General features: G+C 43.4%; 1 long non-coding RNA gene across 1 annotated transcript; it reads left to right on the top strand.

Moving 5' to 3' along the window:
- Positions 1-8,020: 8,020 nt before the first annotated feature.
- On the top strand, positions 8,021-15,043 carry LOC128906160 (uncharacterized). Its single transcript, XR_008465081.1, has 3 exons — positions 8,021-8,135; positions 10,075-10,189; positions 13,500-15,043. It is a non-coding gene; the product is annotated as an uncharacterized LOC128906160 (long non-coding RNA).
- The last annotated feature ends 216 nt before the right edge of the window (positions 15,044-15,259 follow it).

Genomic DNA, 15,259 nt, shown 5'->3' with positions numbered 1-15,259 from the left:
TGTTATAGAGAGCTTATCTACAGCTATAAGGATATTTTAATTCCTGCAAGACAGGATAAAAAGATCTGTAACTATACTATCAGATAGGAAAAATTTATTTGGATTAGCATTTTACAGGTGAAACCAAGCAGGGGTTGCCAAAGCTGCGGGTCTGATGAAATCAGACTAATCTTCAAGAATGAACTGTTATTATGGTTTGTTCAGGATATGGTAAGTATTTTGCCTAAATTCCCTCAGTGAAATATGGATTCTGCCAGTAAGTTGTACTTTATAACAGAAGGAAAGTGTCAGGCTTCAAAAAGAAGCCTGAGTGTATTGGAGATTTGAAGGCCAGACTTCAGCAATTAAGAAGCAGATGCTAACATCAGCAGAGCCCAGTTTTCCTTTCTGGTTTGCCCTTACATAGAGCAGTCGATTACAAACACGATGCAAGTTGATCACAGCAAATGATTAGGGGGAGATTTTTTTTCTCCTCTTTTCTCCTTTCTTTAACTTGTCATTCTGAGGGAGGAACAGATTGTATCAGGTAGAAAAGCTTCAACAGATGTGACAGTAAAAGACACTGCCTTCTTACTCCAGCTATCATAGCACCCACAGAGCTTGCAGTCTGCGCTTCCCATGCAGGTGGCTGCCCTTCTTTCATGAACATCGTGCTTTTTCTTGTAGTCTTGCCTACTTGAGCATCTGACACTGAAACTGAGGGAGTCTTCTGACAGCGTATTTTCATTCTGTACCCTCAGGGTCTTGTCTATTATGTTGCACCTCATCCATTTTATTTGGTCTTCTGCAGCTAACGCTTGAGTAATGATGATAGCTTGGTCGGCTTATTAGGCTGGTCATGTAGCAGTTTCTTTTCTGCTGAAAAATTACTTTCTTGAAGATAGATCATAATAGTTTGTATTCCAAGGATTCGCCTTTCAGAGAGCCAGATTTTTGTGCATTTAAGAAATCATTTGGAAGATGTATTAAAGTAGAAGAAAGGAAAACAACTCTCCCTCAACTCAGTAGTGACAGATGCAAACATCACTAATGGACTCTGCTTTTTATACTTTTATACTCTTTGCACTTCCTTTTTTTTTTTTTTTTTTTTTGCAGTAGCTAAGCTAAACGTTTCATATTAAATACCTCAAATCTCTTCCACATTGCTTCTCTGTTGCCAGTACTGTGAAGGTATTGGTATCTGGATGTTTCTTGGCCCTACTGTGGCCAGAATGAAGTCCTTTAATTCGTAGACAGAGGTAAAAGGCAAGATCTGCACTGGAAGCATGAGCCTATTCCCTTACTCAGTGAGCTAAAGTACTGTGACTGCAGAGGATCTTTCTAGTGAAATACATAGCGGACATGAGAAGTGAATGGTAACAAAAAAGGACCTTGGGGTGGTGGCCAGTTCTCATGGCAATACATTATTATGGACTCCTCTTTTCCCTGTTGCTTTTCTGTCTTTTGCATGCTAGACCTTGACTCTCTGTTTTCTCATAATTTTTGACTAAGCGCACGATTATCACTTTTAACCTAAGTTCAGAGCACTTTGGCAGTATTGCCAACTCACAGAATCACAGAATCTTCAGAGTTGGAAGGGACCTCTAGAGATCATCTAGTCCAACTCCCCTGCTAGAGCAGGATTGCCTAGAGCACATTACTCAGGACTGCATCCAGGTGGGTCTTGAAAATCTCCAGAGAAGGGGACTCCACAACCTCCCTGGGCAGCCTGTTCCCGTGCTCTGTCACCCTCACTGTAAAGAAGTTTTTCCGTGTATTTGAATGGAACTTCCTATGTTCTAACTTGTGCCCGTTGCCCCTCGTCCTGTCACTGGGAACCAATGAAAAGAGTCTGGCACCATCCTCCTTAAACCCACCCTTTAGATACTTATATGCCATAATAAGGTCCCCCCTCAACCTTCTCTTCTCCAGGCTAAAGAGTCCCAGCTCTCTCAGCCTTTCCTCATAAGGGAGATGCTCCAGTCCCTCAATCATCTTAGTTGCCCTTCGCTGGACTCGCTCCAGTAGTTCCCTGTCCCTCTTGAACTGGGGAGCCCAGAACTGGATGCAGTACTCCAGTTGTGGCCTCACCAGTGCAGAGTAGAGGGGGAGAATGACCTCCTTCGACCTACTGGCCACACTCTTCCCTATGCAGCCCAGGATTCCATTGGCCTTTTTGGCAACAAGGGCACATTGTTGGCTCATGGATAATTTACTGTCTACCAGGACCCCCAGATCCTTCTCCTCAGAACTACTTCCCAGCAGGTCCACCCCTAACCTATACTGGTGCTTAGCATTCTTCCTCCCCAGGTGGAGGACCTTGCACTTGCTTTTGTTGAACCTCATTAGGTTCTTCTCTGCCCAGCTCTCCAGCCTGTCCAGGTCACACTGGATGGCAGCACGGCCCTCTGGAGTGTCAGCCACCCCTCCCAGTTTGGTATCATCAGCGAACTTGCTGAGGATACACTCTGTCCCATCATCCAAGTCATTAATGAATATACTGAACAAAATTGGACCGAGTATTGACCCCTGGGGGACACCACTGGTTACAGGCCTCCAACTAGACTCTATGCCGCTGATCACAACCCTCTGAGTTCTGTCACACAGCCAGTTCTTGATCCACCTCACCGTCACCTCATCTAGCCCATACTTCCTCAGCTTCCTAATGAGGATGTTATGGGAGACAGTGTCAAAAGCCTTGCTAAAGTCAAGGTAGATGACATCTACGGCTTCCCCCTCATCCAGCCAACCCGTTATAACATCATAGAAAGCGATCAGATTGGTCAAGCATGATTTGCCCTTGGTAAATCCATGTTGACCACTTCCAATGACTTCCTGTTCCTCAATGTGTTTGGAGATGACATCCAGAATGAGTCGCTCCATTACCTTCCCAGGGACAGAGGTGAGACTAACCGGTCTGTAGTTCCCTGGCTTCTCCTTCTTGCCTTTCTTAAAGATTGGAGTGATGTCTGCCTTCCTCCAGTCCTCAGGCACCTCTCCTGTTCCCCATGACCTTTCAAAGATGATGGAGAGTGGTCTAGCGATAACATCTGCCAGCTCTCTCAGCACTCGCGGGTGCATCCCGTCAGGGCCCATGGACTTATGAATGTCCAGATTGGCCAAGTGGTCTCTGACCTGGTCCTCCTCAACTGAAGGAAAATCTTCCTCTCTCCAGACCTTCCCCCTTGCCTCCAGGGTACGGGATTTGTGAGGGACGGCTTTATCAGTGAAGACCGAAGAAAAGAAGGCATTCAGTAGCTCTGCCTTCTCTGTGTCTTCCACCACTAGGGCACCCGTCTCATTCATCAGTGGGCCTACATTTTCCCTAGTCTTCCTTTTTCTATTGATATACTGATAGAAACTCTTCTTATTGTCTTTAACTGCAGTGGCCAAGCTGAGTTCTGATTGAGCTTTGGCCCTTCTAATTTTCCCCCTACATAGCTTTGTTATATCTTGATAATCCTCATAAGTTGCCAATCCCTTTTTCCAGAGAATGTAAGCTTTCCTTTTTTTCCTGAGGTCCAGCCAAAGCTCTCTATTTAGCCAGGCTGGTCTTCTTCCCCGTCAGCTCATTTTTCGAGACATGGGGATGGCCTTCTCCTGTGCTTCTAAGAGCACCTGCTTGAAGTATGACCAGCCTTCCTGGGCACCTTCGCTCTTCAACACTGCCTCCCAAGGGAAACTCTCCTAGTTTCTTCTCTGTAATGGGATTTTAGCTGTCGTTGCAGCTGATCTGTCATCCAGTGACATACCAAAGACTGCAGATATTACAACCTAGCTGTGAGAGAACTTACCCTTTCTGTTGTTTCTTCTCTTTTATTTTTTACTTTTTTCCCCTGTTTCCTAAAGCAGAACAGTCAGACTGTGTTGCTGCAGAAGTCAGCAGGAGTTTCTTCTCATTTTGTGAGCCAGGGTTCTCGTTCTGTGATTCTGGGTTTTGTAGATGAGGAAGTTAAAAGGAAAACAAACAGACAAAACCTCCAGAAGCAAAAAGTGGCTCTGCTTATGAACTTCTTCCTATAAGCACTGCATCAGTCCCTTGAAGCTTCCCTGCTGCAGTACCAAGACTGGGATAAAAGAGGAGGGATGAATCACGGAATAATTTAGGTTGAAAGCTACCTCTCTTTCATGTGTGCCCTAGGGTTCCTTCACCCTGCTCTGCAGACTTAGTAAGGGACAAACAAATCATGATCCATTTAAAACCACGGTAGTGCAGGAAATCTGTGGAGTTGCAAGTGAGAAACATGAAGTGCAAGGTCATGAATCAGGCTTCGTCAAGGGCAAGTCCTGCCTGACAAACCTAGTGGCTTTCTATGGTGGTGTGACTACATCAGTGGCCAGGGGAAGAGCTATGGATGTCATCTATCTGGAATTCTCTAAGGCCTTTGACATGGTCCCCCACAACAACCTTCTCTCTAAATTGGAGAGGCAAGGATTTGATGGGTGGACTGTTTGGTGGATAAGGAATTGGTAGGATGGTCATGTCCAGAGAATAGTGGTCGACAGCTCAATGTGCAGATGGAGATCCATGACAAATGGTGTTCCTCAGAGATACAAACTGGGACCAGTACTGTTTAATATCTTAATAAAGATATTATTATAGACAGTGGGATCAAGTGCACCCTCAGCAAGTTTGCAGATGACACCAAGCCGAATGGTGCAGTTGCAATGCCTGAGGGACAGGATGCCATCCAGAGGGACCTGGACAAGCTCAAGAAGTGGCCCCATATGAATGTCGTGAGGTTCAACAAGGCCAAGTGCAGGCTCCTGCACGTGGGTCGAGGTAACCCCTCTATCAATACAGCCTGGGCCGTGAAGGGATTGAGAGCAGCCCTGCGGAGAAGAACTTGAGGGTACTCGTGTATGAAAAGCTGGACATGAGCCAGCAATGTGTGCTCACAGCCCAGAAAACCGCCTGTATCCTGGGCTGCATCAAAAGACGCATAGCCAGCCGGTCGAGGGAGGTGATTCTGCCCTTTTACTCTGCTCTCCGAACTAGATTACCTTTAAAGGTCCCTTCCAACCCAAACTATTCTATGATTCTATGAATTCTCTGGCTGAGGAAAAACAGACAGATGTGATGCACATGTCAAATGAAAAGATGTAGGTTTGTGGACCTGTTGGGACTATTGCCACCAGTGACAACGCTTAGAACAAGGACTTGATACACCTTATTTCAGAAATTATGGGAATAGATGTCAAGAAAGGGCAAGGTCCCAAAAACGAAAACATAATCTTTGCCCCAGAATCACGACTTATAAGTTTTTGGAATACAACTCAGTTTTCAATTTTATATTAGTGAGGTTGTCATTTAGGGTAGAATGTAGTTCTTACCCAGAAGAGATTTCTAGGTGTCTTTGGGTTTCTATAAAATTCTTCCTTTGAATGATATGATTGATATAATTTCTTTCTGAGGTTTGCAGGGTGGAAGTAGTGATGGAGGTAAATTTGACTTGCACCACTGAGCCTAGCGAGAGCGGCTTTTTTTCCCCTCCTGTGAGCAGAGATTATTTTCTATTGCTTTGTATAAAACAAGCAAATTAATAAAATTATCATGTTTATAAGAAACATCTGCAGCATGAAACATAAATATGTAGTAGCTTATCAGAATAAACAGCAAACAGAACAAAAAAAATAGTATTATAAAATGACAGTCAATGTCTTTGATTTCTGATTAGGAATTCAGGTAGGTTTTCTCTGTTATATTTTAAAGTAAACAAAAATGCAGTTCTGCACCGGAATTTTTACTGTGAAGTGTTTATGCAATGTACATCTCACCAATTGATTTTAACAGTATGCCTGTGATAGTCATGAGACGCTGCATACCAAAATTTAATGTCAGCAGATGGAAACATCTCTGTAGTTTGATGGATCCATATTTGTGCATACAGCAATAAACAGAAAATTATTTTTGGAATCTGCCCTGATGTATCTCTTCTGTGATTTCAAGTTAATAGAAATACACAAAGCCACTTTCTGCCCTTATAGTAAAAGTTATAGAGGAGACTTTCAAGAGGTGGTTTCTCTTCCTGTGGTGGAAGTTCTAGATTAAATTCCTAATGATGTTGATGAGACTGGAAGAAAACCAATGCCAAGTGTCTCAGGGAACTTTTACTGTGTAAGAATTTCAAAGAAGTGGCTGGTAAATGTTTCCAAAAGAAAATGCTATGTGACTCCACATAGATTTCAGTATATGAATACATGGTAGGAGAAAGTTAACAGTTCTATGGCTAAAATGGAAAAAGGAGAAGTTCTGGTTTCTAGGGAAGCTGTGAAAATAATTAATTTCAGAAAGACCTGGATGATAGCCATTTAGCAGATCTGGCCTAAGTAAAATATATCAGAATCTTCAGCAAACCAAAACATTGTGACAGCCAGTATAGATCAATTGAAACAAAGTGCTGTGCTTTTCATCTTTTAATCCTTTAACTTGAAGTTATTTTGAAAAAGAGCTTTTTAAATGGGAAGAAAACCAGAAATGTGTCATTTTGAATACAGTGAAAGGAAAGAATTAATCTCCTTATTTCCAATCTAAGTGATTCAGGAAATACAAACCACATATAACTGTTTTGATTGGCTACAATTTGCATTTTTTTCCACAAAGGTTGTTGGCCAAAGTGTTTTCCCAGATCTGTGCAATCTTTACTCCCTTGCCTTATGCGCAAATTACATGCTACGATGCCTAAACCAAGAACACCATCTCTCCAGGATCTCCTTTCACAGGGTAATTAAGAGCAAAAGTCTTCAGAGCAGTTTTATTATTTTACAGGATCGATAGCTATTGTTCCTGTAGAAATCAAAATTTGTTTTAAAAGTTGATGACCAAAACTGAACTCAAAGCCTGCATTTCTTTTGCAGTCCTTGAAACTCTGAGAATGGAATTCAGTTCAAAGACACTTAAATGTAGGTATCTACTTGTACACATTTACGTATGAGCAAGGTGCCCAGTTCCCATTCTAGTCTGTGAAGGTTTAGGGCTTGATCAGGCTGCCTTCCCACAGTCAGACTCCAGAAGCCTTTCGGTCTCTGAGGACACCATGAAGCCGACAGATTTGACACTTGATTTATGGGAATCCACATGCCTGTATGAAGTGAGTCTAGAGATTACATGGGATACCACAGGGCATTTCAGATGGCTCTAGATACCTGTGTGTGGACAAAGGAGTCAAAACTTTTGTCAGTGCTGTCATTTCAGTGTAGAGATTTATTTGGTTTACCCTAAATGAGACACGCGTGCTTTGGCAGCTGCTGGTGCTCAGCTCTCTGCTTGTGCTGAACAGATCTCCATCGGCTATATTAGGAGTTTTGAAATCTAGTTCACATATGGACACCTACAGATAGGTTCCTTAATCTGTGAGCTGACTCTGACTCTCTGACACTCTCAAAATAGGACTTAAAACTTTTTTTTTATTATCTTTTCCTATAGTGTTTGGTGGCACAATTTAATTATTCTTCAGACTGTAACGTAAATTATTTTCATCTATATATGTGGCACCCAATTTTTTCCTTTCTTTCTTATATGCTCACTATGTATTCATTGCAAAAATCTGTATTACGCTGAAACTAGGAACTTGAAGTAAAGGCCGTTAACTTAAGAAAAGCAGCTGCCTCAAAAATGTTGTAATTATCCCCCAGATAAGCATAACAAGCAGTGAAAATTCTGTATTTCTGTAGTTATTTCTTGTTTCCCAGCATGTTTTTGATAATACGTAAATTGTAATAATGGTTCTATAGTGCTGGTGATAGTTGCACATGCGTTTTATTTGGCAGGCTCCAGGTATGTTATTTTCTGTACGCTTTTACTGGTAGTCCTCTGCACAAAGGTTCAAGGCTGATTGATGGTGCAGTTTGGTGTACTGGTCTTTAGCAATAGCTGTAGTAGTGGAACACCTTAATAAATGCTGTTCAAGGCCAGTTTCCAAGGCTGAATATTATCACCTAATAACTTTGATCAGAGGGGTAGCAAATATTTGCATAAGTACGTGCATGTGGATTCAGTCTGCTGTATTTTATTTACAGCAGTAATTTTGGAATAGGGTCTGTCTGAGGTCTACTCTAGGAATCGAGGGTTGTGGATTCCACTAAACCAGCACTTTTACTGGGCTGTCCTCCTCTTCTTCTGACCCCATCCTGTCGTATCTCCTGAGAGTTGCCGGGTCTGTCACTCCTTCCCTTAACCTCTTGTTCTCCCTTGCTCTTTTGTTTCCTAACGCAAGCTTACTCCAGTGGTCATCGTGCCACGTTCCTCTCTTGCTTCCAAGATTGCTGAACACACCATTTAAAATCACATTCTGAAGTACTGCTTTTAAGTGCTGTTCTGGCTTCCCACCAATTGAATTTACACCTGCTTCATTCAAGTGACGCTGCTTCCCAATGATTTAGCCAGGTCAAGTCTCAAAAACAGTACCTCATCCTCGCCCTTGGTCACCCATCAGCAGTCTCTGCCACAGTCAGTGGTGCTCCTCTTCTTAAAATGTTCTCTCTTGGCTTCTGCATAACTGCTGTTAACATATAGCCTTTACTAGACATTCTCCTAACAAAACGTTAATCCAAGTGCTCCCTTCTTGCACTGTACCAATTTTCTAGTGCTCTCCTGTACTACTACATCCATTTGTATTTTTGTTGCAAATGTCATTTATCTATACTGTGATCCCTCCTCCCTTGCCACCTTCTTCTGCATCCTTTATAGCACCAAAGATAAATTGCTCTTTTTTCACTTTCAAGGAGCTTCATAGCTTAATCCTCACATATCTGTCATCTGGTATTGACCGTGTAGTTCTCATGTTTTAGATCTGACCATATCAAGATGCTTTAGTGTCAGTGATAATCTTGACATTAACCAACATGTTGGTCTCTTCAGACCAGTAGCTGGCATGCTGGCAACGCTGCCTCACTGTGTCCTTGCCCTCCTTTAGATGGATGGTTTTCACCTTGTCATTTCCTTAGATTGTGACATTTTTGGGAAAAGCATGGTGGGTTTGTTCTGTGTTTGTATAATTCTTATATCAAAGTCCTGATCTGTGTGGAAATAATATCAATAGTAAATAACAATAGTAAAAATGTTCTTAGCAGGGAGGCTAAGGAATAAGCATGTAACCAAAGGTATCATTTAGCTTTAGAAACGGCTCGTGGGGCGAGATGGGGCTGGCCCTTTAGCCCTTACCTCTGCTCTGCCTGCGCCAGGAGTCTCAGCAGCCAGCTTGGGTCTTCTGCGGTGCAACCAGGCATCTACCTTCTGGCATTGCAATGCCTCCACGAGGAACCTAATGTCAGCTGTCTGCAGAAACCTCTGCAGTGTAGAACATCTCTGTAGCATCTCGGAGCATCTGGCTATGGTTTCTGCAGATGCTGCAGAATTCCTAATGCTTTATCATATCAGCAGATTTCAGGAAAAGTCCTTTGACTATAATCTCTTTTCAGACATAGAAGAATCTCTTCTAACTCCAGACACGCAATTTAATGGACAACAATTGTTTTGGTCCGTTTACATAGCTTTGCTGTGTGTAACTAATACCTGTAAGAAGTCAATGTATCACGAGTATGAGGCGCAGTTAACAGAACTCATATAACTGGAGTTAGAAAGTGCTGGAGCGTGTCCAGAGGAGAGCTACCAGGCTGGTGAGGAGTCTGGAGACCAGGTCATATGAGGAGAGGCTGAGGGAGCTGGGCATGTTTAGCTTGGAGAAGAGGAGGCTGAGGGGAGACCTCATTGCCCTCTACAACTACCTGAAAGGAGGTTGGAGAGAGGTGGGTGTTGGCCTCTTCTCCCAGGTGAATAATGACAGGACCAGAGGAAATGGTCTGAAGTTGTGGCAGGGGAGGCTTAGATTAGATATTAGGAAGAATTACTTTACTGAAAGAGTGGAAGGCCCTGGAACAGCCTGCCCAGGGAGGTGGTTGAGTCACCATCCCTAGAGGTATTTAAGAAACATCTAGATGTGGCACTTCAGGGCATGCTCTAGTGGCAGAGATTGTAGGTTGTTTGGTTGGACTCGATGATCTCAAAGGTCCTTTCCAACCATGAAGATTCTATGATTCTATGGTAAAGCTCTCGCAGTCACCAGATGTTCATAGCTGTCCACAATTCTCTTGCAGGCTCTGATTTATCTTTTGAGGTGCTCCACGTGAAAGAGGCCAGAGGTCCATACAGAGCACGGCCTGCGAAGAGGCAGGGTAGCTGGCATTGGTCTCTCTATAAACCAAGTGAAAGGTGAGACTGGCCACGGCGCAGCTGGCAGAGGGACATCAGAGGGGTGGCAAGGACAGGGCACCATGCTCCCACCAGCAGGCACTGCCCACAGGGTGTTCACCAGCAGCTAACAGGAGGATGGAGGCCTCCCAGAGCCTTCCAGAACCTGACAGAAAAACAGCTGTTTTCTTGAAAAGTGCTGAGCACTTGTAGGTTGAGCACCTCTGAGAGTAAATCCCTTACTTAGGAGCCTCATACAGATCCTGAGGAAGCTCCACTTGTGCTTGCCATGCTCTTGGCTGAAGTGGACCTCTTGTCATGCCTAGGGTGAAGTTGACCTCTAGCCTGACCGTTTCCAGCCTATGGTCTTTAATGATGTTCTTGTGGATGTTTGTGTGTCTCAAGTCTGCTGTTACTGGAGACTGTGAGACTTCTAGTCCCCTTCCAATCAACTGTTCCACAAACATTGATGAGAAATAATTACATGGCTCCTCACACTGAAGAGCGCTCAAAACAAGAGTCAGACAAGGTATTTTAATCTTTCAAAATCTCTGTGGGATCCTGCTGTCTGATGAGATGAATTTCAGAAATTACTATTAGTCTTAAAAAGATAAGCAGGGTCTGCAGGATCTTATTTATCACCGAATTATGTAAAATGAACTTCTCATTTTAAAAATCTGTGGCTCTTTAGTGAATTGCTCTGAAGTGACCTTTCTCTCTTTTCATGACACGTGGACCACTGAAGATCATTTGATTTGAAATGTGTCCCACAAAGTTGTCCATCTTGGCAGAAAACAAATTAAAGTCAACAACAGTTAGCAAGCTGTGTATTTACACAGACAACAGTCCGTTTAATAGTATGTAACCTTTTTATTGTTTAATTCTAAGGTTATTATGAGACAATGACTGCTTTTACCACCAAACCCTGTATGCAGCTAGCTTAAGAGGGACAGACTGTAGGCATAATTATGATCAAGCCTCCTCTGTGTGCTGCTTAACTGTGTTCACCTGACGGTGGTGTAAATGAGAGCAGATCTTGGCCCTATCTTCAGGCTGCCGACACACGACTGTAGCACTCAGAGCGGTTCATAGATGGTAAATAACCTATTTATGCTGCTACAGCTACCTGTTTACACAAAGACCATGAGCAATATATTTTCAAGCACCCTAGTGCCAACTAAACTATATTTATCACTAAAATTTAATTCACGCTCTCAGAAAAAAAATCCCATGACTTTTCCTCTTTTCACTTCCTTGGTTTTTTTTTTCTTCAGAAACTTGCGTGAAATGTCTTACAATATAATCACCAGTTCATCCTGATATTTCTACAGTAGAATGCAAAAGCCATTTAAGAAATTTAGGTAGGGCTTGAAAGTCTTTGTTCAAAACCGCAGTCACCAAAGCCACTGTTGACAAGTTGGAGAGTGGCTGCCTGAATTCAGTGGCAGCGCTGTTACTAGGTGCCTACAGTTCTGCTTCTGTTTGAGCCCAGACGTGCTGTAGTTTTGACTGAGAAGAGCAGCACTTTGCACACAGCTTTGACCCTCAGCCCATCAGGATCCATAGACCAGGAGGTCTTCTCCTTCTGCCGTTGGGGAGCTCCTCAAAGCAAGCCTTGCAGAGCAAGTCCCCACACAAATGCAGTGGCAGCTTCTTCCTTTTAAAATTTGACTTGGATGGTTTCAGCTTCATCCTGTCAGGCAGCTCCAGGCTGAACCTTAACCTTGAGAAAATCACCAGTGTACTGCCGCTCACAAGGGCCAGGTCTCAACCACTGAGAGCCCCTCCACGCTGCATCCTCCTGCTCCCAAGCCTGCCACTGCTGCCTCCCACTGCTGCCTCCCAGTGTGGCTGCCGATGCTTCAGGCTCACATTGCTGGAAAGGAGCTGGTTCAGCTTGCTGGGGTTAGATGAGTCTGCCAAGGGTAGTTTTACATAACCCTTAATATATATCAAAAGCTTATGTGGGGTAGCTTCTCTGTGGATGAATCCCAGCTGGTGAACAACAGCTATGGCCAGCACGGTTTCAGAAATGTACAACTGTCTTGTTTTCTGATAAGGTGTCTTGTTTCATTAGTAACATCATCATGTCACCTCCAAGAACTCCGTGATGAGGTAAAAACTTCTTTTAGCCTGAAAACTGCAAAACATTTTCACTGCCTAGATTCCATCAGCTGAGCCAAAATGCCTCCTTCTGCTGGGTTATGAGCCACCTGCTCTCACCTGGCTGCCTATGTCTCGCTCCTAATCCCAGTGCAGAGGCACTTGGCTAACCCAACACAGAGCTCATCTGGGTCCAAAAAAGTTTGAGTGCTTAAACTCCTTTTTGTGCCTAATTATAACGTGGTTGTGCCTCCCTCAGGAGGTATCTCTTGCAGGACTCACCCCCTTACAGGACAACCACAAGGTTAAAGTCATTCCCTGGGCTGTGGGAGAGCCTCAGGGACTTCAATCCCATGTGGAAATTGAATCTTTTCTCAGCTAAGAGAGCACGTTAGCTATAAGGATACCGTCAGGGAGTCATGCAAATTATCCTGTTGAATCTGTTCCATTTTTCCAAGAAAACAGGCTGCAGATTCCCTGAGAAAAGGAGTGAATGCCTGAGCTAAGCTAATGGGTAAGGTTCTTACCTGGGGAGTGAGGTCTTTGCCACCCTTTTGCTCATATCTCTTTATGCACTTTGCCTAGTTAGTACGTAATGTGAAATACACAACCCACGGCAGAGGCTGCTCCTTCCCGCCAGCCTGGATCTGCCCAGTTGTTTTGTAATTGCCTTTATGGTCTTTGGTCTTACTTTTTTTGGTCTCCTGTCTTAAGAAAAGCACTGCTATTAGGAGAGGCAGCAAAGAGAATTGCCCTGTTATAACCCTGTGGTTGCCCATGACCCTGGCAAGGCAGATGACTATCGATTGCTGAAGTATTTGATTACATTAGCTGTGGCATAGCAGCCACAGACTTTGTACTCTTTTCTCTCCGCACTTGCATCTGTGTGACCCCAGTAATGAGGGTGTAACTGAGGTTAGAAAATTATCAGCCCTGGCAGCAAACCACAATATTTGTATATAGCCCAATATGAAAAAAAGAAGAAATCCCTATGGAAAACTATTCAAACTGTTCGTCTGTATGTCTTTTGTCACAAAGTGGAAGCGTACTCAGCGGGTTGTACTAGATCTTTTCAGGGGCATAACACTAAGTCAACATTAAAAAGCAGCATGGCTCTGCAGAGCCCCCTGAGGGCATGCTGATATACCCCTTGTGTTACGGGAGTTCAGAACTGGGCAGAAAGAGCTGGTCGCCTCTGTTCTTTTATACACTGACCATAAATCCACAGGTTATGGGTCCAGCCGTCCTTGGAGAACTGCTACCCCAGCAAGAGAGGAGTGACGGGACAAGAGACACGCTCCCCGCAGGAGTTTTGGCAGGAGCCCCTGAGCCACCCCTGCGGGACCCGGTGTACGGTCTGGCTTCTGCCAATTTATGATGACTCTGCAGTTAAGGCATTGGACCTGGGTGGGATGGGTATGGACACTGGTGCCTGCCCCTGCTGTTGTTTCTTACCTGGGAATGGTCTTGCTGCCTCTTTTAGGAAATCTTCGGATTAGCTCCCCAGGAGGGCAATGTGAAGTGTACTAAATCTGGCCATTTTAAAGTATGCAGACCTGCGTTGTTACTATTACAAGATAGTTGCATTGCATGAACATGTGGGAGTTCTGTCCATTCCTTAGTCATATCTACCCTAGAAGGGACTTGGATTTATTAAGATTTCTTTTAAAATGAAGCTTGGTACTTTGCATATTGGAGTAAATATTTTGTAAAGCAAAGTCGTTCATCATGTGCGTCAATAGGTATTACAAATTTTTAAAAAATTGTAGTTATTTTAATTGCAAATAGACTTCTAAGACCATCAGTTAGATTATTTCCATTAGAAATTCATAGGGATTTATGCAAGTTGCAAGGAAGCACTTTTTGTTCTAGAATGTCAAGCATTTTAGCACTGACTTCAAAGCCAAACATAAATTTGTAAATAGCAGTCCAGCCTGAGAGAACTTCACAATTTTTGTTTACTTGCTCTTCATCTTGTCGGTGCAAAACCGCTAAAGGCTATAGACAAAACCGAACTTATTTGTAGCATTTATCTGGTACATTCTGAACATTAAAGTCTAGTCTAATCCTTGCTGAAAAAAAGTATGAAAAAATAAACCTCAAACAGAAACTGAAGCTTCTCCCTATATGTCTGCCGCAATGAAAAATGTGGCATGGTTCCCTTAGCTGAACTTCTATTTGAAATGCTGAAGTCCCTATGAAGGGATCGAAAGAGCAGAGAGACCACACCAATGTCTTTCCAAATACCCTCTGTAGATCTGCCCGTGTAGCAAGTATTCAGAAGGAATGAAAAAGGATTATGACAAGGAGAAGAATGAGTAGCTGACGGAAGAGTGGGTTTCAAAGTCCCAGGAAAAGAAAAACCTAATGCAGATACTGTCGGCATAGTGGGGAAGACTGGGAAATGGGATCGGGCCAGTCAAGCAAAGCTCAGAGAACACAATTCCAGTGCACTGGGATTATCACATAGCAGGGGAAGGGAGAAGAAGTGCCAAGCAGTCAATGCAGACACGGAGATGCTGGCTTTTGTATCTCCTGTGCTGTCTCTGGGAGTACGGGCACTTGGCGATAAAGCTGCTAGACTCCCCACAATGTTCAGTACTTGATTTTAACCTGCGGGGTGAATCCTGTGGTGTTTTTACCTTCCCCTCAGTTCTCTACTGTTGGTATTGCTTGGGTAGCTGAAAGTCAGATCAGCTCTAGGAGCTACTGAATACTTCAATTTCTCATAGACCAAGGGGGCTGAAAGAAAACATTAAACCACAGTCAGATCTGGAGCAGTCAGTTTGAAGGAGACAGAAGGGTGTAAAAGAAGGCTTAATTTTCCAGAGAACCTAGAATTAGTTTTGCAGTCATCTTTTTACCTTTTGTTATCTGCCATTGTAATTCTATGTGGAATTCCTTTTCATCAAGGAGGGGTGTGTTGCTTAAAACATTGCATAGCCTTGCCACGCACAAAAACTGTTGGTTTAAGCAATATTTGTTTAA

The sequence above is a fragment of the Rissa tridactyla genome, chromosome 2 (genome assembly GCF_028500815.1).
Source record: "Rissa tridactyla isolate bRisTri1 chromosome 2, bRisTri1.patW.cur.20221130, whole genome shotgun sequence".
NCBI classification, from domain to species: Eukaryota; Metazoa; Chordata; class Aves; order Charadriiformes; family Laridae; genus Rissa; species Rissa tridactyla.
Note: the sequence above shows the minus strand (reverse complement) of the source record. Positions and strands in the feature narration are given on the sequence as shown.